This window comes from Amia ocellicauda, unplaced genomic scaffold (assembly GCF_036373705.1).
Source record: "Amia ocellicauda isolate fAmiCal2 unplaced genomic scaffold, fAmiCal2.hap1 HAP1_SCAFFOLD_33, whole genome shotgun sequence".
NCBI lineage: Eukaryota > Metazoa > Chordata > Actinopteri > Amiiformes > Amiidae > Amia > Amia ocellicauda.
This window is the reverse complement of record NW_027102898.1, coordinates 766,365-789,000: the sequence shown is the minus strand read 5'-3', so window position 1 is coordinate 789,000 and position 22,636 is coordinate 766,365. Positions and strand designations below refer to the sequence as shown.

The 22,636-nt window shown below is 46.0% G+C and overlaps 16 non-coding genes and 48 pseudogenes across 16 annotated transcripts; all 64 read left to right on the top strand.

Moving 5' to 3' along the window:
* Positions 1-916: 916 nt before the first annotated feature.
* On the top strand, positions 917-1,035 carry LOC136731770 (uncharacterized; annotated as a pseudogene).
* A 227-nt stretch (positions 1,036-1,262) lies between these two features.
* LOC136731725 (5S ribosomal RNA) lies at positions 1,263-1,381 on the top strand. The gene has a single exon (XR_010809712.1). It is a non-coding gene; the product is annotated as a 5S ribosomal RNA (ribosomal RNA).
* Positions 1,382-1,590: 209 nt separating this feature from the next.
* Positions 1,591-1,709, top strand: LOC136731316 (uncharacterized; annotated as a pseudogene).
* Positions 1,710-1,930: 221 nt separating this feature from the next.
* Positions 1,931-2,049, top strand: LOC136731997 (uncharacterized; annotated as a pseudogene).
* Positions 2,050-2,264: 215 nt separating this feature from the next.
* On the top strand, positions 2,265-2,383 carry LOC136731204 (uncharacterized; annotated as a pseudogene).
* A 218-nt stretch (positions 2,384-2,601) lies between these two features.
* Positions 2,602-2,720, top strand: LOC136731193 (uncharacterized; annotated as a pseudogene).
* Positions 2,721-2,930: 210 nt separating this feature from the next.
* LOC136731911 (uncharacterized) lies at positions 2,931-3,049 on the top strand (annotated as a pseudogene).
* Positions 3,050-3,257: 208 nt separating this feature from the next.
* Positions 3,258-3,376, top strand: LOC136731121 (uncharacterized; annotated as a pseudogene).
* Positions 3,377-3,585: 209 nt separating this feature from the next.
* Positions 3,586-3,704, top strand: LOC136731315 (uncharacterized; annotated as a pseudogene).
* A 221-nt stretch (positions 3,705-3,925) lies between these two features.
* On the top strand, positions 3,926-4,044 carry LOC136731834 (uncharacterized; annotated as a pseudogene).
* Positions 4,045-4,259: 215 nt separating this feature from the next.
* On the top strand, positions 4,260-4,378 carry LOC136731203 (uncharacterized; annotated as a pseudogene).
* Positions 4,379-4,597: 219 nt separating this feature from the next.
* LOC136731192 (uncharacterized) lies at positions 4,598-4,716 on the top strand (annotated as a pseudogene).
* A 210-nt stretch (positions 4,717-4,926) lies between these two features.
* On the top strand, positions 4,927-5,045 carry LOC136731794 (uncharacterized; annotated as a pseudogene).
* A 209-nt stretch (positions 5,046-5,254) lies between these two features.
* LOC136731885 (5S ribosomal RNA) lies at positions 5,255-5,373 on the top strand. Its single transcript, XR_010809731.1, has one exon. It is a non-coding gene; the product is annotated as a 5S ribosomal RNA (ribosomal RNA).
* Positions 5,374-5,929: 556 nt separating this feature from the next.
* LOC136732036 (uncharacterized) lies at positions 5,930-6,048 on the top strand (annotated as a pseudogene).
* A 215-nt stretch (positions 6,049-6,263) lies between these two features.
* Positions 6,264-6,382, top strand: LOC136731357 (uncharacterized; annotated as a pseudogene).
* Positions 6,383-6,594: 212 nt separating this feature from the next.
* Positions 6,595-6,713, top strand: LOC136731457 (uncharacterized; annotated as a pseudogene).
* A 214-nt stretch (positions 6,714-6,927) lies between these two features.
* LOC136731522 (uncharacterized) lies at positions 6,928-7,046 on the top strand (annotated as a pseudogene).
* A 215-nt stretch (positions 7,047-7,261) lies between these two features.
* On the top strand, positions 7,262-7,380 carry LOC136731564 (5S ribosomal RNA). Its single transcript, XR_010809558.1, has one exon. It is a non-coding gene; the product is annotated as a 5S ribosomal RNA (ribosomal RNA).
* Positions 7,381-7,599: 219 nt separating this feature from the next.
* Positions 7,600-7,718, top strand: LOC136731146 (uncharacterized; annotated as a pseudogene).
* A 215-nt stretch (positions 7,719-7,933) lies between these two features.
* LOC136731487 (uncharacterized) lies at positions 7,934-8,052 on the top strand (annotated as a pseudogene).
* A 221-nt stretch (positions 8,053-8,273) lies between these two features.
* Positions 8,274-8,391, top strand: LOC136731652 (5S ribosomal RNA). The gene has a single exon (XR_010809643.1). It is a non-coding gene; the product is annotated as a 5S ribosomal RNA (ribosomal RNA).
* A 215-nt stretch (positions 8,392-8,606) lies between these two features.
* On the top strand, positions 8,607-8,725 carry LOC136731521 (uncharacterized; annotated as a pseudogene).
* A 220-nt stretch (positions 8,726-8,945) lies between these two features.
* LOC136731808 (5S ribosomal RNA) lies at positions 8,946-9,064 on the top strand. The gene has a single exon (XR_010809724.1). It is a non-coding gene; the product is annotated as a 5S ribosomal RNA (ribosomal RNA).
* A 211-nt stretch (positions 9,065-9,275) lies between these two features.
* LOC136731425 (uncharacterized) lies at positions 9,276-9,394 on the top strand (annotated as a pseudogene).
* A 224-nt stretch (positions 9,395-9,618) lies between these two features.
* LOC136731178 (uncharacterized) lies at positions 9,619-9,737 on the top strand (annotated as a pseudogene).
* Positions 9,738-9,955: 218 nt separating this feature from the next.
* On the top strand, positions 9,956-10,074 carry LOC136731867 (uncharacterized; annotated as a pseudogene).
* A 220-nt stretch (positions 10,075-10,294) lies between these two features.
* On the top strand, positions 10,295-10,413 carry LOC136731796 (5S ribosomal RNA). Its single transcript, XR_010809723.1, has one exon. It is a non-coding gene; the product is annotated as a 5S ribosomal RNA (ribosomal RNA).
* Positions 10,414-10,625: 212 nt separating this feature from the next.
* LOC136731461 (uncharacterized) lies at positions 10,626-10,744 on the top strand (annotated as a pseudogene).
* A 224-nt stretch (positions 10,745-10,968) lies between these two features.
* LOC136731177 (uncharacterized) lies at positions 10,969-11,087 on the top strand (annotated as a pseudogene).
* Positions 11,088-11,305: 218 nt separating this feature from the next.
* On the top strand, positions 11,306-11,424 carry LOC136731865 (uncharacterized; annotated as a pseudogene).
* Positions 11,425-11,644: 220 nt separating this feature from the next.
* On the top strand, positions 11,645-11,763 carry LOC136731265 (uncharacterized; annotated as a pseudogene).
* A 224-nt stretch (positions 11,764-11,987) lies between these two features.
* Positions 11,988-12,106, top strand: LOC136731359 (5S ribosomal RNA). The gene has a single exon (XR_010809537.1). It is a non-coding gene; the product is annotated as a 5S ribosomal RNA (ribosomal RNA).
* Positions 12,107-12,322: 216 nt separating this feature from the next.
* LOC136731555 (uncharacterized) lies at positions 12,323-12,441 on the top strand (annotated as a pseudogene).
* Positions 12,442-12,662: 221 nt separating this feature from the next.
* Positions 12,663-12,780, top strand: LOC136731650 (5S ribosomal RNA). Its single transcript, XR_010809641.1, has one exon. It is a non-coding gene; the product is annotated as a 5S ribosomal RNA (ribosomal RNA).
* Positions 12,781-12,995: 215 nt separating this feature from the next.
* Positions 12,996-13,114, top strand: LOC136731520 (uncharacterized; annotated as a pseudogene).
* Positions 13,115-13,334: 220 nt separating this feature from the next.
* LOC136731785 (5S ribosomal RNA) lies at positions 13,335-13,453 on the top strand. The gene has a single exon (XR_010809722.1). It is a non-coding gene; the product is annotated as a 5S ribosomal RNA (ribosomal RNA).
* Positions 13,454-13,664: 211 nt separating this feature from the next.
* Positions 13,665-13,783, top strand: LOC136731424 (uncharacterized; annotated as a pseudogene).
* Positions 13,784-14,007: 224 nt separating this feature from the next.
* Positions 14,008-14,126, top strand: LOC136731176 (uncharacterized; annotated as a pseudogene).
* A 218-nt stretch (positions 14,127-14,344) lies between these two features.
* On the top strand, positions 14,345-14,463 carry LOC136731864 (uncharacterized; annotated as a pseudogene).
* Positions 14,464-14,684: 221 nt separating this feature from the next.
* Positions 14,685-14,803, top strand: LOC136731264 (uncharacterized; annotated as a pseudogene).
* A 224-nt stretch (positions 14,804-15,027) lies between these two features.
* On the top strand, positions 15,028-15,146 carry LOC136731680 (5S ribosomal RNA). Its single transcript, XR_010809669.1, has one exon. It is a non-coding gene; the product is annotated as a 5S ribosomal RNA (ribosomal RNA).
* A 216-nt stretch (positions 15,147-15,362) lies between these two features.
* On the top strand, positions 15,363-15,481 carry LOC136731554 (uncharacterized; annotated as a pseudogene).
* A 221-nt stretch (positions 15,482-15,702) lies between these two features.
* Positions 15,703-15,820, top strand: LOC136731649 (5S ribosomal RNA). Its single transcript, XR_010809640.1, has one exon. It is a non-coding gene; the product is annotated as a 5S ribosomal RNA (ribosomal RNA).
* A 215-nt stretch (positions 15,821-16,035) lies between these two features.
* Positions 16,036-16,154, top strand: LOC136731519 (uncharacterized; annotated as a pseudogene).
* A 220-nt stretch (positions 16,155-16,374) lies between these two features.
* LOC136731774 (5S ribosomal RNA) lies at positions 16,375-16,493 on the top strand. The gene has a single exon (XR_010809721.1). It is a non-coding gene; the product is annotated as a 5S ribosomal RNA (ribosomal RNA).
* Positions 16,494-16,704: 211 nt separating this feature from the next.
* Positions 16,705-16,823, top strand: LOC136731423 (uncharacterized; annotated as a pseudogene).
* Positions 16,824-17,047: 224 nt separating this feature from the next.
* On the top strand, positions 17,048-17,166 carry LOC136731174 (uncharacterized; annotated as a pseudogene).
* A 218-nt stretch (positions 17,167-17,384) lies between these two features.
* On the top strand, positions 17,385-17,503 carry LOC136731962 (uncharacterized; annotated as a pseudogene).
* A 220-nt stretch (positions 17,504-17,723) lies between these two features.
* LOC136731366 (uncharacterized) lies at positions 17,724-17,842 on the top strand (annotated as a pseudogene).
* A 217-nt stretch (positions 17,843-18,059) lies between these two features.
* On the top strand, positions 18,060-18,178 carry LOC136731106 (uncharacterized; annotated as a pseudogene).
* A 215-nt stretch (positions 18,179-18,393) lies between these two features.
* LOC136731486 (uncharacterized) lies at positions 18,394-18,512 on the top strand (annotated as a pseudogene).
* Positions 18,513-18,733: 221 nt separating this feature from the next.
* LOC136731688 (5S ribosomal RNA) lies at positions 18,734-18,852 on the top strand. Its single transcript, XR_010809676.1, has one exon. It is a non-coding gene; the product is annotated as a 5S ribosomal RNA (ribosomal RNA).
* Positions 18,853-19,072: 220 nt separating this feature from the next.
* Positions 19,073-19,190, top strand: LOC136731648 (5S ribosomal RNA). Its single transcript, XR_010809639.1, has one exon. It is a non-coding gene; the product is annotated as a 5S ribosomal RNA (ribosomal RNA).
* A 216-nt stretch (positions 19,191-19,406) lies between these two features.
* Positions 19,407-19,525, top strand: LOC136731544 (uncharacterized; annotated as a pseudogene).
* A 220-nt stretch (positions 19,526-19,745) lies between these two features.
* LOC136731185 (uncharacterized) lies at positions 19,746-19,864 on the top strand (annotated as a pseudogene).
* Positions 19,865-20,088: 224 nt separating this feature from the next.
* LOC136731347 (5S ribosomal RNA) lies at positions 20,089-20,207 on the top strand. Its single transcript, XR_010809536.1, has one exon. It is a non-coding gene; the product is annotated as a 5S ribosomal RNA (ribosomal RNA).
* A 221-nt stretch (positions 20,208-20,428) lies between these two features.
* On the top strand, positions 20,429-20,547 carry LOC136731350 (uncharacterized; annotated as a pseudogene).
* A 221-nt stretch (positions 20,548-20,768) lies between these two features.
* Positions 20,769-20,887, top strand: LOC136731272 (uncharacterized; annotated as a pseudogene).
* A 219-nt stretch (positions 20,888-21,106) lies between these two features.
* Positions 21,107-21,224, top strand: LOC136731721 (5S ribosomal RNA). The gene has a single exon (XR_010809708.1). It is a non-coding gene; the product is annotated as a 5S ribosomal RNA (ribosomal RNA).
* A 215-nt stretch (positions 21,225-21,439) lies between these two features.
* On the top strand, positions 21,440-21,558 carry LOC136731776 (uncharacterized; annotated as a pseudogene).
* Positions 21,559-21,777: 219 nt separating this feature from the next.
* Positions 21,778-21,896, top strand: LOC136731145 (uncharacterized; annotated as a pseudogene).
* Positions 21,897-22,111: 215 nt separating this feature from the next.
* Positions 22,112-22,230, top strand: LOC136731553 (uncharacterized; annotated as a pseudogene).
* Positions 22,231-22,450: 220 nt separating this feature from the next.
* On the top strand, positions 22,451-22,568 carry LOC136731780 (uncharacterized; annotated as a pseudogene).
* Positions 22,569-22,636: the final 68 nt, after the last annotated feature.

Genomic DNA, 22,636 nt, shown 5'->3' with positions numbered 1-22,636 from the left:
GTTACAAACAAGGTATGCAGCAAAGCATTTGTGAAGCCACAACACGTACAACCTTGAGGCGGATGGGCTACAACAGCAGAAGACCCCACCGGGTACCACTCATCTCCACTACAAATAGGAAAAAGAGGTGAGACATTCAGATGGTAGAGTCAGAATTTGGCGTAAACAGAATGAGAACATGGATCCATCATGTCTTGTTACCACTGTGCAGGCTGGTGGTGGTGGTGTAATGGTGTGGGGGATGTCTTCTTGGCACACTTTAGGCCCCTTAGTGCCAATTGGGCATCGTTTAAATGCTACGGCCTACCTGAGCATTGTTTCTGACCATGTCCATCCCTTTTTGACCACCATGTACCCATCCTCTGATGGCTACTTCCAGCAGGATAATGCACCATGTCACAAAGGTCGAATCATTTCAAATTGGTTTCTTGAACATGACAATGAGTTCACTGTACTAAACTGGCCCCCACAGTCACCAGATCTCAACCCAATAGAGCATCTTTGGGATGTGGTGGAACGGGAGCTTCGTGCCCTGGATGTGCATCCCACAAATCTCCATCAACTGCAAGATGCTATCCTATCAATATGGGCCAACATTTCTAAAGAATGCTTTCAGCACCTTGTTGAAGCAATGCCACGTAGAATTAAAGCAGTTCTGAAGGCGAAAGGGGGTCAAACACAGTATTAGAATGGTGTTCCTAATAATCCTTTAGGTGAGTTCATCGTAGCTCTTAATACTCTCTTTCTGTCTGGAGGAGATATAATTGAAGAATTGTACACGTACCCGGCTACTTTCAACACCCTTTCCTGCACTGATATTTTTCCCTCCATTTTTCTTTTTTTTTTTTTTTTTTTTGCTGGAAGTTCCGTCAATACCCGTCAGTCTTTAAGAGACATCATGCAGCCAGGCCTCTTGGCTTGTGGCCACACCGTCCTGAACGCGCCCGATCTCGTCAGATCTCGGAAACTAAACGGGGCAGGGCCTGGTCAGTACTTGGATGGGAGATCTCCTGGAAATACCTGGTGCTGCAAGCTTTTACGTCTCCTGGGGAACTTCATCGTAGCTCTTAATACTCTCTATCTGTCTGGAGGAGATATAATTGAAGTATTGTACACGTACCCAGCTACTGTCAACATCCTTTGCTGCACTGATATTTTTCCATCCATTTTTCTTTTTTTTTTTTTTTTTTTTTTTTTTTTTTGCTGGAAGTTCCGTCAATACCCGCCAACCTTTAAGAGACATCATGCAGCCAGGCCTCTCGGCTTGCGGCCACACCGTCCTGAACGCGCCCGATCTTGTAAGATCTCGGAAGCTAAACGGGGCAGGACCTGGTCAGTACTTGGATGGGAGACCTCCTGGAAATACCTGGTGCTGCAAGCTTTTACGTCTCCTGGGTAACTTTATCGTAGCTCTTAATTCTCTCATTCAGTCTGGAGGAGATATAATTGAAGAATTGTACATGTACCCGGCTACTTTCAACACCCTGTCCTGCACTGATATTTTTCCCTCTATTTTTCTTTTTTTTTTTTGCTGGCAGTTCCGTTGATACCCGCCAGCCTTTAAGAGACATCATGCAGCCAGGCCTCTTGGCTTGAGGCCACACCGTCCTGAAGACGCAAGATCTCGTCAGATCTCGGAAGAAAAACTGGGCAGGGCCTGGTCAGTAATTGGATGGGTGACCTCCTGGAAATACCAGGTGCTGCAAGCTTTTTACATCTCCTGGGTAACTTCAGCGTAGCTCTTAATACTCTCATTCAGTCTGGAGGAGATATAATTGAAGAATTGTACATGTACCCGGCTACTTTCAACACCCTGTCCTGCACTGATATTTTTCCCTCCATTTTTCTATTTTTTTTTTTTTTTTTTTTTGCTGGAAGTTCCGTCAATACCCGCCAGCCTTTAAGAGACATCATGCAGCCAGACATCTCGGCTTGCGGCCACACCGTCCTGAACGAGCCCGATCTCGTCAGATCTCGGAAGCTAAACGGGGCAGGACCTGGTCAGTACTTGAATGTGAGACCTCCTGGAAATACCTGGTGCTGCAAGCTTTTACGTCTCCTGGGTAAGTTTATCGTAGCTCTTAATACTCTCTATCTGTCTGGAGGAGATATAATTGAAGAATTGTACACGTACCTGGCTACCTTCAACACGCTTTGCTGCACTGATACATTTCCCTCCATTTTTCTTTTTTCTTTTGTTTTTTGCTGGAAGTTCCATCAATACCCTCCAGTCTTTAAGAGACATCATGCAGCCAGGCCTCTTGGCTTGAGGCCACACCGTCCTGAAGACGCAAGATCTCGTCAGATCTCGGAAGCTAAACGGGGCAGGGCCTGGTCAGTACTTGGATGGGAGACCTCCTAGAAATACCAGGTGCTGCAAGCTTTTTACGTCTCCTGGGTAACTTCATCGTAGCTCTTAATACTCTCTTTCTGCCTCCAGGAGATATAATTGAAGAATTGTACACGTACCCGGCTACTTTCAACACCCTTTCCTGCACTGATATTTTTCCCTCCATTTTTCTATTTTTTTTTTTTTTTTTTGCTGGAAGTTCCGTCAATACCCGCCAGCCATTAAGAGACATCATGCAGCCAGGCGTCTCGGCTTGCGGCCACACCGTCCTGAACGCGCCCGATCTCGTCAGATCTCGGAATTTAAACGGGGCAGGGCCTGGTCAGTACTTTTATGGGTTACCTTCTGGAAATACGAGGTGCTGCAAACTTTTTACGTCTCCTGGGAAACTTCATCGTAGCTCTTAATTCTCTCTATCTGTCTGGAGGAGATATAATTGAGAAATTGTACACGTACCCGGCTACTTTCATCGTCCTTTGCTGCACTGGTATTTTTCCCTCTATTTTTTTTTTTTTTTTTTGCTGGCAGTTCCGTCAATACCCGCCAGCCTTTAAGAGACATCATGCAGCCAGGCGTCTTGGCTTGCGGCCACACCATCCTGAACGCGCCCGATCTCGTCAGATCTCGGAAGCTAAACGGGGCAGGACCTGGTCAGTACTTGAATGTGAGACCTCCTGGAAATACCTGGTGTTGCAAGCTTTTACGTCTCCTGGGTAACTTCATCGTAGCTCTTAATACTCTCTTTCTGTCTGGAGGAGATATAATTCAAGTATTGTACACGTACCCGGCTACTTTCAACACCCTTTGCTGCACTGGTATTTCTCCCTCCATTTCTCTTTTTTTTTTTGCTGGCAGTTCCGTCAATACCCGCCAGCCTTTAAGAGACATCATGCAGCCAGGCATCTCGGCTTGCGGCCACACCGTCCTGAACGCGTCCGATCTCGTAAGATCTCGGAAACTGAGTGGGGCAGGGCCTGGTCAGTACTTGGATGGGAGACCTCCTGGAAATACCTGGTGCTGCAAGCTTTTACGTCTCCTGGGTAACTTTATCGTAGCTCTTAATTCTCTCATTCAGTCTGGAGGAGATATAATTGAAGAATTGTACATGTACCCGGCTACTTTCAACACCCTGTCCTGCACTGATATTTTTCCCTCTATTTTTCTTTTTTTTTTTTGCTGGCAGTTCCGTTGATACCCGCCAGCCTTTAAGAGACATCATGCAGCCAGGCCTCTTGGCTTGAGGCCACACCGTCCTGAAGACGCAAGATCTCGTCAGATCTCGGAAGAAAAACTGGGCAGGGCCTGGTCAGTAATTGGATGGGTGACCTCCTGGAAATACCAGGTGCTGCAAGCTTTTTACATCTCCTGGGTAACTTCAGCGTAGCTCTTAATACTCTCATTCAGTCTGGAGGAGATATAATTGAAGAATTGTACATGTACCCGGCTACTTTCAACACCCTGTCCTGCACTGATATTTTTCCCTCCATTTTTCTATTTATTTATTTTTTATTTTTTGCTGGAAGTTCCGTCAATACCCGCCAGCCTTTAAGAGACATCATGCAGCCAGACATCTCGGCTTGCGGCCACACCGTCCTGAACGCGCCCGATCTCGTCAGATCTCGGAAGCTAAACGGGGCAGGACCTGGTCAGTACTTGAATGTGAGACCTCCTGGAAATACCTGGTGCTGCAAGCTTTTACGTCTCCTGGGTAACTTTATCGTAGCTCTTAATACTCTCTATCTTTCTGGAGGAGATATAATTGAAGAATTGTACACGTACCCGGCTACCTTCAACACGCTTTGCTGCACTGATATTTTTCCCTCCATTTTTCTTTTTTCTTTTGTTTTTTGCTGGAAGTTCCATCAATACCCTCCAGCCTTTAAGAGACATCATGCAGCCAGGCCTCTTGGCTTGAGGCCACACCGTCCTGAAGACGCAAGATCTCGTCAGATCTCGGAAGCTAAACGGGGCAGGGCCTGGTCAGTACTTGGATGGGAGACCTCCTAGAAATACCAGGTGCTGCAAGCTTTTTACGTCTCCTGGGTAACTTCATCGTAGCTCTTAATACTCTCTTTCTGTCTCCAGGAGATATAATTGAAGAATTGTACACGTACCCGGCTACTTTCAACACCCTTTCCTGCACTGATATTTTTCCCTCCATTTTTCTATTTTTTTTTTTTTTTTTTTGCTGGAAATTCCGTCAATACCCGCCAGCCTTTAAGAGACATCATGCAGCCAGGCGTCTCGGCTTGCGGCCACACCGTCCTGAACGCGCCCGATCTCGTCAGATCTCGGAATTTAAACGGGGCAGGGCCTGGTCAGTACTTTTATGGGTTACCTTCTGGAAATACGAGGTGCTGCAAACTTTTTACGTCTCCTGGGAAACTTCATCGTAGGTCTTAATACTCTCTATCTGTCTGGAGGAGATATAATTGAGAAATTGTACACGTACCCGGCTACTTTCATCGTCCTTTGCTGCACTGGTATTTTTCCCTCTATTTTTTTTTTTTTTTTTTGCTGGCAGTTCCGTCAATACCCGCCAGCCTTTAAGAGACATCATGCAGCCAGGCGTCTCGGCTTGCGGCCACACCATCCTGAACGCGCCCGATCTCGTCAGATCTCGGAAGCTAAACGGGGCAGGACCTGGTCAGTACTTGAATGTGAGACCTCCTGGAAATACCTGGTGCTGCAAGCTTTTACGTCTCCTGGGTAACTTCATCGTAGCTCTTAATACTCTCTTTCTGTCTGGAGGAGATATAATTCAAGTATTGTACACGTACCCGGCTACTTTCAACACCCTTTGCTGCACTGGTATTTCTCCCTCCATTTCTCTTTTTTTTTTTTGCTGGCAGTTCCGTCAATACCCGCCAGCCTTTAAGAGACATCATGCAGCCAGGCGTCTCGGCTTGCGGCCACACCATCCTGAACGCGCCCGATCTCGTCAGATCTCGGAAGCTAAACGGGGCAGGGCCTGGTCAGTACTTGGATGGGAGACCTCCTGGAAATACCAGGTGCTGCAAGCTTTTTACGTCTGCTGGGTAAGTTTATCGTAGCTCTTAATACTCTCTTTCTGTCTGGAGGAGATATAATTGAAGTATTGTACACGTACCCGGCTACTTTCAACACCCATTGCTGCACTGATATTTTTCCCTCCATTTTTCTTTTTCATTATTATTTTTTCTGGAAGTTCCGTCAATATCCGCCAGCCTTTAAGAGACATCATGCAACCAGGCCTCTCGGCTTGCGGACACACAGTCCTGAACGAGCCCGATCTCGGAAGATCTCGGAAACTAAACGGGGCAGGACCTGGTCAGTACTTGGATGGGAGATCTTCTGGAAATACCAGGTGCTGCCAACTTTTTACGTCTCCTGGGAAACTTCATCGTAGCTCTTAATACTCTCTTTCTGTCTGGAGAATATAAAATTGAAGAATTGTACACGTACCCGGCTACTTTCAAAACCCTGTCCTGCACTGATATTTTTCCCTCCATTTTTCTATTTATTTATTTTTTATTTTTTGCTGGAAGTTCCGTCAATACCCGCCAGCCTTTAAGAGACATCATGCAGCCAGACATCTCGGCTTGCGGCCACACCGTCCTGAACGCGCCCGATCTCGTCAGATCTCGGAAGCTAAACGGGGCAGGACCTGGTCAGTACTTGAATGTGAGACGTCCTGGAAATACCTGGTGCTGCAAGCTTTTACGTCTCCTGGGTAACTTTATCGTAGCTCTTAATACTCTCTATCTGTCTGGAGGAGATATAATTGAAGAATTGTACACGTACCCGGCTACCTTCAACACGCTTTGCTGCACTGATATTTTTCCCTCCATTTTTCTTTTTTCTTTTGTTTTTTGCTGGAAGTTCCATCAATACCCTCCAGCCTTTAAGAGACATCATGCAGCCAGGCCTCTTGGCTTGAGGCCACACCATCCTGAAGATGCAAGATCTCGTCAGATCTCGGAAGCTAAACGGGGCAGGGCCTGGTCAGTACTTGGATGGCTGACCTCCTAGAAATACCAGGTGCTGCAAGCTTTTTACGTCTCCTGGGTAACTTCATCGTAGCTCTTAATACTCTCTTTCTGTCTCCAGGAGATATAATTGAAGAATTGTATACGTACCCGGCTACTTTCAACACCCTTTCCTGCACTGATATTTTTCCCTCCATTTTTCTATTTTTTTTTTTTGCTGGAAATTCCGTCAATACCCGCCAGCCTTTAAGAGACATCATGCAGCCAGGCATCTCGGCTTGCGGCCACGACATCCTGAACTCGCCCGATCTCGTCAGATCTTGGAAGCTAAACGGGGCAGTACCTGGTCGGTACATGAATGTGAGACCTCCTGGAAATACCTGGTGCTGCAAGCTTTTACGTCTCCTGGGTAACTTTATCGTAGCTCTTAATACTCTCTATCTGTCTGGAGGAGATATAATTGAAGAATTGTACACGTACCCGGCTACTTTCAAAACCCTTTGCTGCACTGATATTTTTCCCTCCATTTTTCTTTTTTCTTTTTTTTTTGCTGGAAGTTCCGTCAATACCCGCCAGCCTTAAAGAGACATCATGCAGCCGGTCCTCTCGGCTTGCGGCCACACCATCCTGAACGCGCTTGATCTCGTGAGATCTCGGAAGCTAAACGAGGCAGGACCTGGTCAGTACATGAATGTGAGACCTCCTGGAAATACCTAGTGCTGCAAGCTTTTACGTCTCCTGGGTAACTTTATCGTAGCTCTTAATACTCTCTATCTGTCTGGAGGAGATATAATTGAAGTATTGTACACGTACCCAGCTACTGTAAACACCCTTTGCTGCACTGATATTTTTCCATCCATTTTTCTTTTTTTTTTTTTTTTTTGCTGGAAGTTCAGTCAATACCCGCCAACCTTTAAGAGACATCATGCAGCCAGGCCTCTTGGATTGCGGCCACACTGTCCTGAATGCACCCGATCTCATCAGATCTCGGAAGCTAAACGGGGCAGGGCCTGGTCAGTACTTGGATGGGAGACCTCCTAGAAATACCAGGTGCTGCAAGCCTTTTACGTCTTTGGGTAACTTCATCGTAGCTCTTAATACTCTCTTTCTGTCTCCAGGAGATATAATTGAAGAATTGTACATGTACCCGGCTACTTTCAACACCCTTTCCTGCACTGATATTTTTCCCTCCATTTTTCTATTTTTTTTTTTTTTTTTTTTGCTGGAAATTCCGTCAATACCCGCCAGCCTTTAAGAGACATCATGCAGCCAGACATCTCGGCTTGCGGACACACCGTCCTGAACGTGCCCGATCTCGTCAGATCTCGGAAGCTAAACGGGGCAGGACCTGGTCAGTACTTGAATGTGAGACCTCCTGGAAATACCTGGTGCTGCAAGCTTTTACGTCTCCTGGGTAACTTTATCGTAGCTCTTAATACTCTCTATCTGTCTGGAGGAGATATAATTGAAGAATTGTACACGTACCCGGCTACCTTCAACACGCTTTGCTGCACTGATATTTTTCCCTCCATTTTTCTTTTTTCTTTTGTTTTTTGCTGGAAGTTCCATCAATACCCTCCAGCCTTTAAGAGACATCATGCAGCCAGGCCTCTTGGCTTGAGACCACACCGTCCTGAAGACGCAAGATCTCGTCAGATCTCGGAAGAAAAACTGGGCAGGGCCTGGTCAGTATTTGGATGGGTGACCTCCTGGAAATACCAGGTGCTGAAAGCTTTTTACATCTCCTGGGTAACTTCAGCGTAGCTCTTAATACTCTCATTCAGTCTGGAGGAGATATAATTGAAGAATTGTACATGTACCCGGCTACTTTCAACACCCTGTCCTGCACTGATATTTTTCCCTCCATTTTTCTATTTATTTATTTTTTATTTTTTGCTGGAAGTTCCGTCAATACCCGCCAGCCTTTAAGAGACATCATGCAGCCCGGCCTCTTGGCTTGCGGCCACACCGTCCTGAACGCGCCCGATCTCATCAGATCTCGGAAGCTAACGGGGCAGGGCCTGGTCAGTACTTGGATGGGTGACCTCCTGGAAATACCAGGTGCTGCAAGTTTTTTACGTCTCCTGGGTAACTTCATCATAACTCTTAATACTCTCTTTCAGTCTGTAGGAGATATTATTGAAGAATTGTACACGTACCCGGCTACTTTCAAAACCCTTTGCTGCACTGATATTTTTCCCTCCATTTTTGTTTTTTCTTTTTTTTTTGCTGGAAGTTCCGTCAATACCCGCCAGCCTTAAAGAGACATCATGCAGCCGGTCCTCTCGGCTTTCGGCCACACCGTCCTGAATGCGCATGATATCGTCAGATCTCGGAAGCTAAACGGGGCAGGACCTGGTCAGTACTTGAATGTGAGACCTCCTGGAAATACCAGGTGCTGCAAGCTTTTACGTCTCCTGGGTAACTTTATCGTAGCTCTTAATACTCTCTTTCAGTCTGCAGGAGATATAATTGAAGAATTGTACACGTACCCGGCTACTTTCAACACCCTTTCCTGCACTGATATTTTTCCCTCCATTTTTCTATTTTTTTTTTTTTTTTTTTTTGCTGGAAGTTCCGTCAATACCCGACAACTTTTAAGAGACATCATGCAGCCAGGCCTTTCGGCTTGCGGCCACACCGTCCTGAATGCGCCCGATCTCGTCAGATCTCGGAAGCTAAACGGGGCAGGGCCTGGTCAGTACTTGGATGGGAGACCTCCTAGAAATACCAGGTGCTGCAAGCTTTTTACGTCTCCTGGGTAACTTCATCGTAGCTCTTAATACTCTCTTTCTGTCTCCAGGAGATATAATTGAAGAATTGTACACGTACCCGGCTACTTTCAACACCCTTTGCTGCACTGGTATATTTCCCTCTATTTTTCTTTTTTTTTTTTTGCTGGCAGTTCCGTCAATACCCGCCAGCCTTTAAGAGACATCATGCAGCCAGGCATCTCGGCTTGCGGCCACACCATCCTGAACGCGCACGATCTCGTGAGATCTCGGAAGCTAAACGGGGCAGGACCTGGTCAGTACATGAATGTGAGACCTCCTGGAAATACCTAGTGCTGCAAGCTTTTACGTCTCCTGGGTAACTTTATCGTAGCTCTTAATACTCTCTCTCTGTCTGGAGGAGATATAATTGAAGTATTGTACACGTATCCAGTTACTGTCAACACCCTTTGCTGCACTGATATTTTTCCATCCATTTTTCTTTTTTCTTTTTTTATATTTTTTTATTGCTGGAAGTTCCGTCAATACCCGCCAACCTTTAAGAGACATCATGCAGCCAGGCATCTCGGCTTGCGGCCACACCATCCTGAACTCGCCCGATCTCGTCAGATCTTGGAAGCTAAACTGGGCAGGACCTGGTCAGTACTTGAATGTGAGACCTCCTGGAAATACCTGGTGCTGCAAGCTTTTACGTCTCCTGGGTAACTTTATCGTAGCTCTTAATACTCTCTATCTGTCTGGAGGAGATATAATTGAAGTATTGTACACGTACCCGGCTACTTTCAACAGCCTTTGCTGCACTGATATTTTTCCCTCCATTTTCCATTTTTTTTTTTTTTTTTTTTTCTGGAAGTTCCGTCAATACCCGCCAGCCTTTAAGAGACATCATGCAGCCAGGCCTCTTGGCTTGCGGCCACACCGCCCTGAACGCGCCCGATCTCATCAGATCTCAGAAGCTAAACGGGGCAGGACCTGGTCAGTACTTGAATGTGAGACCTCCTGGAAATACCAGGTGCTGCAAGCTTTTACGTCTCCTGGGTAACTTTATCGTAGCTCTTAATACTCTCTTTCAGTCTGCAGGAGATATAATTGAAGAATTGTACACGTACCCGGCTACTTTCAACACCCTTTCCTGCACTGATATTTTTCCCTCCATTTTTCTATTTTTTTTTTTTTTTTTTTTTGCTGGAAGTTCCGTCAATACCCGACAACTTTTAAGAGACATCATGCAGCCAGGCCTTTCGGCTTGCGGCCACACCGTCCTGAATGCGCCCGATCTCGTCAGATCTCGGAAGCTAAACGGGGCAGGGCCTGGTCAGTACTTGGATGGGAGACCTCCTAGAAATACCAGGTGCTGCAAGCTTTTTACGTCTCCTGGGTAACTTCATCGTAGCTCTTAATACTCTCTTTCTGTCTCCAGGAGATATAATTGAAGAATTGTACACGTACCCGGCTACTTTCAACACCCTTTGCTGCACTGGTATATTTCCCTCTATTTTTCTTTTTTTTTTTTTTGCTGGCAGTTCCGTCAATACCCGCCAGCCTTTAAGAGACATCATGCAGCCAGGCATCTCGGCTTGCGGCCACACCATTCTGAACGCGCACGATCTCGTGAGATCTCGGAAGCTAAACGGGGCAGGACCTGGTCAGTACATGAATGTGAGACCTCCTGGAAATACCTAGTGCTGCAAGCTTTTACGTCTCCTGGGTAACTTTATCGTAGCTCTTAATACTCTCTCTCTGTCTGGAGGAGATATAATTGAAGTATTGTACACGTATCCAGTTACTGTCAACACCCTTTGCTGCACTGATATTTTTCCATCCATTTTTCTTTTTTCTTTTTTTATATTTTTTTATTGCTGGAAGTTCCGTCAATACCCGCCAACCTTTAAGAGACATCATGCAGCCAGGCATCTCGGCTTGCGGCCACACCATCCTGAACTCGCCCGATCTCGTCAGATCTTGGAAGCTAAACTGGGCAGGACCTGGTCAGTACTTGAATGTGAGACCTCCTGGAAATACCTGGTGCTGCAAGCTTTTACGTCTCCTGGGTAACTTTATCGTAGCTCTTAATACTCTCTATCTGTCTGGAGGAGATATAATTGAAGTATTGTACACGTACCCGGCTACTTTCAACAGCCTTTGCTGCACTGATATTTTTCCCTCCATTTTCCATTTTTTTTTTTTTTTTTTTTTCTGGAAGTTCCGTCAATACCCGCCAGCCTTTAAGAGACATCATGCAGCCAGGCCTCTTGGCTTGCGGCCACACCGCCCTGAACGCGCCCGATCTCATCAGATCTCAGAAGCTAAACGGGGCAGGACCTGGTCAGTACTTGAATGTGAGACCTCCTGGAAATACCAGGTGCTGCAAGCTTTTACGTCTCCTGGGTAACTTTATCGTAGCTCTTAATACTCTCTTTCAGTCTGCAGGAGATATAATTGAAGAATTGTACACGTACCCGGCTACTTTCAACACCCTTTCCTGCACTGATATTTTTCCCTCCATTTTTCTATTTTTTTTTTTTTTTTTTTTTGCTGGAAGTTCCGTCAATACCCGCCAGCCTTTAAGAGACATCATGCAGCCAGGCATCTTGGCTTGCGGCCACACCATCCTGAACGTGCCCGATCTCGTCAGATCTCGGAAGCTAAACGGGGCAGGACCTGGTCAGTACATGAATGTGAGACCTCCTGGAAGTACCTGGTGCTGCTAGCTTTTACGTCTCCTGGGTAACTTTATCGTAGCTCTTAATACTCTCTATCTGTCTGGAGGAGATATAATTGAAGTATTGTACACGTACCCAGCTACTGTCAACACCCTTTGCTGCACTGATATTTTTCCATCCATTTTTCTTTTTTCTTTTTTTCTTTTTCTTTTTTGCTGGAAGTTCCGTCAATACCCGCCAACCTTTAAGAGACATCATGCAGCCAGGCCTTTCGGCTTGTGGCCACACCGTCCTGAATGCGCCCGATCTCGTCAGATCTCGGAAGCTAAACGGGGCAGGGCCTGGTCAGTACTTGGATGGGAGACCTCCTAGAAATACCAGGTGCTGCAAGCTTTTTACGTCTCCTGGGTAACTTCATCGTAGCTCTTAATACTCTCTTTCTGTCTCCAGGAGATATAATTGAAGAATTGTACACGTACCCGGCTACTTTCAACACCCTTTCCTGCACTGATATTTTTCCCTCCATTTTTCTTTTTTCTTTTGTTTTTTGCTGGAAGTTCCATCAATACCCTCCAGCCTTTAAGAGACATCATGCAGCCAGGCCTCTTGGCTTGAGACCACACCGTCCTGAAGACGCAAGATCTCGTCAGATCTCGGAAGAAAAACTGGGCAGGGCCTGGTCAGTAATTGGATGGGTGACCTCCTGGAAATACCAGGTGCTGAAAGCTTTTTACATCTCCTGGGTAACTTCAGCGTAGCTCTTAATACTCTCATTCAGTCTGGAGGAGATATAATTGAAGAATTGTACATGTACCCGGCTACTTTCAACACCCTGTCCTGCACTGATATTTTTCCCTCCATTTTTCTATTTATTTATTTTTTATTTTTTGCTGGAAGTTCCGTCAATACCCGCCAGCCTTTAAGAGACATCATGCAGCCCGGCCTCTTGGCTTGCGGCCACACCGTCCTGAACGCGCCCGATCTCATCAGATCTCGGAAGCTAACGGGGCAGGGCCTGGTCAGTACTTGGATGGGTGACCTCCTGGAAATACCAGGTGCTGCAAGTTTTTTACGTCTCCTGGGTAACTTCATCATAACTCTTAATACTCTCTTTCAGTCTGTAGGAGATATTATTGAAGAATTGTACACGTACCCGGCTACTTTCAAAACCCTTTGCTGCACTGATATTTTTCCCTCCATTTTTCTTTTTTCTTTTTTTTTTGCTGGAAGTTCCGTCAATACCCGCCAGCCTTAAAGAGACATCATGCAGCCGGTCCTCTCGGCTTTCGGCCACACCGTCCTGAATGCGCATGATATCGTCAGATCTCGGAAGCTAAACGGGGCAGGACCTGGTCAGTACTTGAATGTGAGACCTCCTGGAAATACCAGGTGCTGCAAGCTTTTACGTCTCCTGGGTAACTTTATCGTAGCTCTTAATACTCTCTTTCAGTCTGCAGGAGATATAATTGAAGAATTGTACACGTACCCGGCTACTTTCAACACCCTTTCCTGCACTGATATTTTTCCCTCCATTTTTCTATTTTTTTTTTTTTTTTTTTTTGCTGGAAGTTCCGTCAATACCCGACAACTTTTAAGAGACATCATGCAGCCAGGCCTTTCGGCTTGCGGCCACACCGTCCTGAATGCGCCCGATCTCGTCAGATCTCGGAAGCTAAACGGGGCAGGGCCTGGTCAGTACTTGGATGGGAGACCTCCTAGAAATACCAGGTGCTGCAAGCTTTTTACGTCTCCTGGGTAACTTCATCGTAGCTCTTAATACTCTCTTTCTGTCTCCAGGAGATATAATTGAAGAATTGTACACGTACCCGGCTACTTTCAACACCCTTTGCTGCACTGGTATATTTCCCTCTATTTTTCTTTTTTTTTTTTTGCTGGCAGTTCCGTCAATACCCGCCAGCCTTTAAGAGACATCATGCAGCCAGGCATCTCGGCTTGCGGCCACACCATCCTGAACGCGCACGATCTCGTGAGATCTCGGAAGCTAAACGGGGCAGGACCTGGTCAGTACATGAATGTGAGACCTCCTGGAAATACCTAGTGCTGCAAGCTTTTACGTCTCCTGGGTAACTTTATCGTAGCTCTTAATACTCTCTCTCTGTCTGGAGGAGATATAATTGAAGTATTGTACACGTATCCAGTTACTGTCAACACCCTTTGCTGCACTGATATTTTTCCATCCATTTTTCTTTTTTCTTTTTTTATATTTTTTTATTGCTGGAAGTTCCGTCAATACCCGCCAACCTTTAAGAGACATCATGCAGCCAGGCATCTCGGCTTGCGGCCACACCATCCTGAACTCGCCCGATCTCGTCAGATCTTGGAAGCTAAACTGGGCAGGACCTGGTCAGTACTTGAATGTGAGACCTCCTGGAAATACCTGGTGCTGCAAGCTTTTACGTCTCCTGGGTAACTTTATCGTAGCTCTTAATACTCTCTATCTGTCTGGAGGAGATATAATTGAAGTATTGTACACGTACCCGGCTACTTTCAACAGCCTTTGCTGCACTGATATTTTTCCCTCCATTTTCCATTTTTTTTTTTTTTTTTTTTTCTGGAAGTTCCGTCAATACCCGCCAGCCTTTAAGAGACATCATGCAGCCAGGCCTCTTGGCTTGCGGCCACACCGCCCTGAACGCGCCCGATCTCATCAGATCTCAGAAGCTAAACGGGGCAGGACCTGGTCAGTACTTGAATGTGAGACCTCCTGGAAATACCAGGTGCTGCAAGCTTTTACGTCTCCTGGGTAACTTTATCGTAGCTCTTAATACTCTCTTTCAGTCTGCAGGAGATATAATTGAAGAATTGTACACGTACCCGGCTACTTTCAACACCCTTTCCTGCACTGATATTTTTCCCTCCATTTTTCTATTTTTTTTTTTTTTTTTTTTTTGCTGGAAGTTCCGTCAATACCCGCCAGCCTTTAAGAGACATCATGCAGCCAGGCATCTTGGCTTGCGGCCACACCATCCTGAACGTGCCCGATCTCGTCAGATCTCGGAAGCTAAACGGGGCAGGACCTGGTCAGTACATGAATGTGAGACCTCCTGGAAGTACCTGGTGCTGCTAGCTTTTACGTCTCCTGGGTAACTTTATCGTAGCTCTTAATACTCTCTATCTGTCTGGAGGAGATATAATTGAAGTATTGTACACGTACCCAGCTACTGTCAACACCCTTTGCTGCACTGATATTTTTCCATCCATTTTTCTTTTTTCTTTTTTTCTTTTTCTTTTTTGCTGGAAGTTCCGTCAATACCCGCCAACCTTTAAGAGACATCATGCAGCCAGGCCTTTCGGCTTGTGGCCACACCGTCCTGAATGCGCCCGATCTCGTCAGATTTCGGAAGCTAAACGGGGCAGGGCCTGGTCAGTACTTGGATGGGAGACCTCCTAGAAATACCAGGTGCTGCAAGCTTTTTACGTCTCCTGGGTAACTTCATCGTAGCTCTTAATACTCTCTTTCTGTCTCCAGGAGATATAATTGAAGAATTGTACACGTACCCGGCTACTTTCAACACCCTTTCCTGCACTGATATTTTTCCCTCCATTTTTCTTTTTTCTTTTGTTTTTTGCTGGAAGTTCCATCAATACCCTCCAGCCTTTAAGAGACATCATGCAGCCAGGCCTCTTGGCTTGAGACCACACCGTCCTGAAGACGCAAGATCTCGTCAGATCTCGGAAGAAAAACTGGGCAGGGCCTGGTCAGTAATTGGATGGGTGACCTCCTGGAAATACCAGGTGCTGAAAGCTTTTTACATCTCCTGGGTAACTTCAGCGTAGCTCTTAATACTCTCATTCAGTCTGGAGGAGATATAATTGAAGAATTGTACATGTACCCGGCTACTTTCAACACCCTGTCCTGCACTGATATTTTTCCCTCCATTTTTCTATTTATTTATTTTTTATTTTTTGCTGGAAGTTCCGTCAATACCCGCCAGCCTTTAAGAGACATCATGCAGCCCGGCCTCTTGGCTTGCGGCCACACCGTCCTGAACGCGCCCGATCTCATCAGATCTCGGAAGCTAACGGGGCAGGGCCTGGTCAGTACTTGGATGGGTGACCTCCTGGAAATACCAGGTGCTGCAAGTTTTTTACGTCTCCTGGGTAACTTCATCATAACTCTTAATACTCTCTTTCAGTCTGTAGGAGATATTATTGAAGAATTGTACACGTACCCGGCTACTTTCAAAACCCTTTGCTGCACTGATATTTTTCCCTCCATTTTTCTTTTTTCTTTTTTTTTTGCTGGAAGTTCCGTCAATACCCGCCAGCCTTAAAGAGACATCATGCAGCCGGTCCTCTCGGCTTTCGGCCACACCGTCCTGAATGCGCATGATATCGTCAGATCTCGGAAGCTAAACGGGGCAGGACCTGGTCAGTACTTGAATGTGAGACCTCCTGGAAATACCAGGTGCTGCAAGCTTTTACGTCTCCTGGGTAACTTTATCGTAGCTCTTAATACTCTCTTTCAGTCTGCAGGAGATATAATTGAAGAATTGTACACGTACCCGGCTACTTTCAACACCCTTTCCTGCACTGATATTTTTCCCTCCATTTTTCTATTTTTTTTTTTTTTTTTTTTTGCTGGAAGTTCCGTCAATACCCGACAACTTTTAAGAGACATCATGCAGCCAGGCCTTTCGGCTTGCGGCCACACCGTCCTGAATGCGCCCGATCTCGTCAGATCTCGGAAGCTAAACGGGGCAGGGCCTGGTCAGTACTTGGATGGGAGACCTCCTAGAAATACCAGGTGCTGCAAGCTTTTTACGTCTCCTGGGTAACTTCATCGTAGCTCTTAATACTCTCTTTCTGTCTCCAGGAGATATAATTGAAGAATTGTACACGTACCCGGCTACTTTCAACACCCTTTGCTGCACTGGTATATTTCCCTCTATTTTTCTTTTTTTTTTTTTGCTGGCAGTTCCGTCAATACCCGCCAGCCTTTAAGAGACATCATGCAGCCAGGCATCTCGGCTTGCGGCCACACCATCCTGAACGCGCACGATCTCGTGAGATCTCGGAAGCTAAACGGGGCAGGACCTGGTCAGTACATGAATGTGAGACCTCCTGGAAATACCTAGTGCTGCAAGCTTTTACGTCTCCTGGGTAACTTTATCGTAGCTCTTAATACTCTCTCTCTGTCTGGAGGAGATATAATTGAAGTATTGTACACGTATCCAGTTACTGTCAACACCCTTTGCTGCACTGATATTTTTCCATCCATTTTTCTTTTTTCTTTTTTTATATTTTTTTATTGCTGGAAGTTCCGTCAATACCCGCCAACCTTTAAGAGACATCATGCAGCCAGGCATCTCGGCTTGCGGCCACACCATCCTGAACTCGCCCGATCTCGTCAGATCTTGGAAGCTAAACTGGGCAGGACCTGGTCAGTACTTGAATGTGAGACCTCCTGGAAATACCTGGTGCTGCAAGCTTTTACGTCTCCTGGGTAACTTTATCGTAGCTCTTAATACTCTCTATCTGTCTGGAGGAGATATAATTGAAGTATTGTACACGTACCCGGCTACTTTCAACAGCCTTTGCTGCACTGATATTTTTCCCTCCATTTTCCATTTTTTTTTTTTTTTTTTTTTCTGGAAGTTCCGTCAATACCCGCCAGCCTTTAAGAGACATCATGCAGCCAGGCCTCTTGGCTTGCGGCCACACCGCCCTGAACGCGCCCGATCTCATCAGATCTCAGAAGCTAAACGGGGCAGGACCTGGTCAGTACTTGAATGTGAGACCTCCTAGAAATACCAGGTGCTGCAAGCTTTTACGTCTCCTGGGTAACTTTATCGTAGCTCTTAATACTCTCTTTCAGTCTGCAGGAGATATAATTGAAGAATTGTACACGTACCCGGCTACTTTCAACACCCTTTCCTGCACTGATATTTTTCCCTCCATTTTTCTATTTTTTTCTTTTTTTTTTTTTGCTGGCAGTTCCGTCAATACCCGCCAGCCTTTAAGAGACATCATGCAGCCAGGCATCTCGGCTTGCGGCCACACCATCCTGAACGCGCCCGATCTCGTGAGATCTCGGAAGCTAAACGGGGCAGGACCTGGTCAGTACATGAATGTGAGACCTCCTGGAAATACCTAGTGCTGCTAGCTTTTACGTCTCCTGGGTAACTTTATCGTAGCTCTTAATACTCTCTCTCTGTCTGGAGGAGATATAATTGAAGTATTGTACACGTATCCAGTTACTGTCAACACCCTTTGCTGCACTGATATTTTTCCATCCATTTTTCTTTTTTTATATTTTTTTATTGCTGGAAGTTCCGTCAATACCCGCCAACCTTTAAGAGACATCATGCAGCCAGGCATCTCGGCTTGCGGCCACACCATCCTGAACTCGCCCGATCTCGTCAGATCTTGGAAGCTAAACGGGGCAGGACCTGGTCAGTACTTGAATGTGAGACCTCCTGGAAATACCTGGTGCTGCAAGCTTTTACGTCTCCTGGGTAACTTTATCATAGCTCTTAATACTCTCTATCTGTCTGGAGGAGATATAATTGAAGGATTGTACACGTACCCGGCTACCTTCAACACGCTTTGCTGCACTGATATTTTTCCCTCCATTTTTCTTTTTTCTTTTATTTATTCCTGGAAGTTCCATCAATACCCTCCAGCCTTTAAGAGACATCATGCAGCCAGGCCTCTTGGCTTGAGGCCACACCGTCCTGAAGACGCAAGATCTCGTCAGATCTCGGAAGAAAAACTGGGCAGGGCCTGGTCAGTAATTGGATGGGTGACCTCCTGGAAATACCAGGTGCTGAAAGCTTTTTACATCTCCTGGGTAACTTCAGCGTAGCTCTTAATACTCTCATTCAGTCTGGAGGAGATATAATTGAAGAATTGTACATGTACCCGGCTACTTTCAACACCCTGTCCTGCACTGATATTTTTCCCTCCATTTTTCTATTTATTTATTTTTTATTTTTTGCTGGAAGTTCCGTCAATACCCGCCAGCCTTTAAGAGACATCATGCAGCCCGGACTCTTGGCTTGCGGCCACACCGTCCTGAACACGCCCGATCTCGTCAGATCTCGGAAGCTAAACGGGGCAGGGCCTCGTCAGTACTTGGATGGGAGACCTCCTGGAAATACCTGGTGCTGCAAGCTTCTTACGTCTCCTGGGAAACTTCATCGTAGCTCTTAATACTCTCTATCTGTCTGCAGGAGATATAATTGAAGTATTGTACACGTACCCGGCTACTTTCAACAGCCTTTGCTGCACTGATATTTTTCCCTCCATGTTCCATTTTTTTTTTTTTTTTTTTTTTCTGGAAGTTCCGTCAATACCCGCCAGCCTTTAAGAGACATCATGCAGCCAGGCCTCTTGGCTTGCGGCCACACCGTCCTGAACGCGCCCGATCTCATCAGATCTCGGAAGCTAACGGGGCAGGGCCTGGTCAGTACTTGGATGGGTGACCTCCTGGAAATACCAGGTGCTGCAAGTTTTTTACGTCTCCTGGGTAACTTCATCATAACTCTTAATACTCTCTTTCAGTCTGTAGGAGATATTATTGAAGAATTGTACACGTACCCGGCTACTTTCAAAACCCTTTGCTGCACTGATATTTTTCCATCCATTTTTCTTTTTTCTTTTTTTTTTTGCTGGAAGTTCCGTCAATACCCGCCAGCCTTAAAGAGACATCATGCAGCCGGGCCTCTCGGCTTTCGGCCACACCGTCCTGAATGCGCATGATATCGTCAGATCTCGGAAGCTAAACGGGGCAGGTCCTGGTCAGTACTTGAATGTGAGACCTCCTGGAAATACCAGGTGCTGCAAGCTTTTACGTCTCCTGGGTAACTTTATCGTAGCTCTTAATACTCTCTTTCAGTCTGCAGGAGATATAATTGAAGAATTGTACACGTACCCGGCTACTTTCAACACCCTTTCCTGCACTGATATTTTTCCCTCCATTTTTCTATTTTTTTTTTTTTTTTCTTTTGCTGGAAGTTCCGTCAATACCCGCCAGCCTTTAAGAGACATCATGCAGCCAGGCATCTTGGCTTGCGGCCACACCATCCTGAACGCGCCCGATCTCGTCAGATCTCGGAAGCTAAACGGGGCAGGACCTGGTCAGTACATGAATGTGAGACCTCCTGGAAATACCTAGTGCTGCAAGCTTTTACGTCTCCTGGGTAACTTTATCGTAGCTCTTAATACTCTCTCTCTGTCTGGAGGAGATATAATTGAAGTATTGTACACGTATCCAGCTACTGTCAACACCCTTTGCTGCACTGATATTTTTCCATCCATTTTTCTTTTTTCTTTTTTTCTTTTTATTTTTTGCTGGAAGTTCCGTCAATACCCGCCAACCTTTAAGAGACATCATGCAGCCAGGCCTTGCGGCTTGTGGCCACACCGTCCTGAATGCGCCCGATCTCGTCAGATCTCGGAAGCTAAACGGGGCAGGGCCTGGTCAGTACTTGGATGGGAGACCTCCTAGAAATACCAGGTGCTGCAAGCTTTTTACGTCTCCTGGGTAACTTCATCGTAGCTCTTAATACTCTCTTTCTGTCTCCAGGAGATATAATTGAAGAATTGTACACGTACCCGGCTACTTTCAACACCCTTTCCTGCACTGATATTTTTCCCTCCATTTTTCTATTTTTTTTTTTTTTTTTTTTTGCTGGAAGTTCCGTCAATACCCGCCAACCTTTAAGAGACATCATGCAGCCAGGCCTTTCGGATTGTGGCCACACCGTCCTGAACGCGCCCGATCTCGTCAGATCTCGGAAGCTAAACGGGGCAGGACCTGGTCAGTACATGAATGTGAGACCTCCTGGAAGTACCTGGTGCTGCTAGCTTTTACGTCTCCTGGGTAACTTTATCGTAGCTCTTAATACTCTCTATCTGTCTGGAGGAGATATAATTGAAGTATTGTACACGTACCCAGCTACTATCAACACCCTTTGCTGCACTGATATTTTTCCATCCATTTTTCTTTTTTTTTTTTTTTATTCTTTTTGCTGGAAGTTCCGTCAATACCCGCCAACCTTTAAGAGACATCATGCAGCCAGGCCTCTCGGATTTCGGCCACACCGTCCTGAATGCGCTCGATCGCGTAAGATCTCGGAAGCTAAACGGGGCAGGACCTGGTCAGTACTTGGATGGGAGACCTCCTGGAAATACCTGGTACTGCAAGCTTTTTACGTCTCCTGGGAAACTTCATCGTAGCTCTTAATACTCTCTATCTGTCTGGAGGAGATATAATTGAAGTATTGTACACGTACCCGGCTACTTTCAACAGCCTTTGCTGCACTGATATTTTTCCCTCCATTTTCCATTTTTTTTTTTTTTTTTTTTGCTGGAAGTTCCGTCAATACCCGCCAGTCTTGAAGAGACATCATGCAGCCAGGCCTCTTGGCTTGCGGCCACACCGTCCTGAACGCGCCCGATCTTATCAGATCTCGGAAGCTAACGGGGCAGGGCCTGGTCAGTACTTGGATGGGTGACCTCCTGGAAATACCAGGTGCTGCAAGCTTTTTACGTCTCCTGGGTAACTTTATCGTAGCTCTTAATACTCTCTATCTGTCTGGAGGAGATATAATTGAAGTATTGTACACGTACCCAGCTACTGTCAACACCGTTTCCTGCACTGAAATTTTTCCATCCATTTTTCTTTTTTTTTTTTTTTTTGCTGGAAGTTCCGTCAATACCCGCCAACCTTTAAGAGACATCATGCAGCCAGCACTCTTGGCTTGCGGCCACAACATCCTGAAAGCCCTCGATCTCGTCAGATCTCGGAAGCTAAACGGGGCAGGGCCTGGTCAGTACTTGGATGGGAGACCTCCTAGAAATACCAGGTGCTGCAAGCCTTTTACGTCTATGGGTAACTTCATCGTAGCTCTTAATACTCTCTTTCTGTCTCCAGGAGATATAATTGAAGAATTGTACATGTACCCGGCTACTTTCAACACCCTTTCCTGCACTGATATTTTTCCCTCCATTTTTCTATTTTTTTTTTTTTTTTTTTTGCTGGAAATTCCGTCAATACCCGCCAGCCTTTAAGAGACATCATGCAGCCAGACATCTCGGCTTGCGGACACACCGTCCTGAACGTGCCCGATCTCGTCAGATCTCGGAAGCTAAACGGGGCAGGACCTGGTCAGTACTTGAATGTGAGACCTCCTGGAAATACCTGGTGCTGCAAGCTTTTACGTCTCCTGGGTAACTTTATCGTAGCTCTTAATACTCTCTATCTGTCTGGAGGAGATATAATTGAAGAATTGTACACGTACCCGGCTACCTTCAACACGCTTTGCTGCACTGATATTTTTCCCTCCATTTTTCTTTTTTCTTTTGTTTTTTGCTGGAAGTTCCATCAATACCCTCCAGCCTTTAAGAGACATCATGCAGCCAGGCCTCTTGGCTTGAGACCACACCGTCCTGAAGACGCAAGATCTCGTCAGATCTCGGAAGAAAAACTGGGCAGGGCCTGGTCAGTAATTGGATGGGTGACCTCCTGGAAATACCAGGTGCTGAAAGCTTTTTACATCTCCTGGGTAACTTCAGCGTAGCTCTTAATACTCTCATTCAGTCTGGAGGAGATATAATTGAAGTATTGTACACGTACCCGGCTACTTTCAACAGCCTTTGCTGCACTGATATTTTTCCCTCCATTTTCCTTTTTTTTTTTTTTTTTTTTTTTCTGGAAGTTCCGTCAATACCCGCCAGCCTTTAAGAGACATCATGCAGCCAGGCCTCTTGGCTTGCGGCCACACCGTCCTGAACGCGCCCGATCTCATCAGATCTCGGAAGCTAACGGGGCAGGGCCTGGTCAGTACTTGGATGGGTGACCTCCTGGAAATACCAGGTGCTGCAAATTTTTTACGTCTCCTGGGTAACTTCATCATAACTCTTAATACTCTCTTTCAGTCTGTAGGAGATATAATT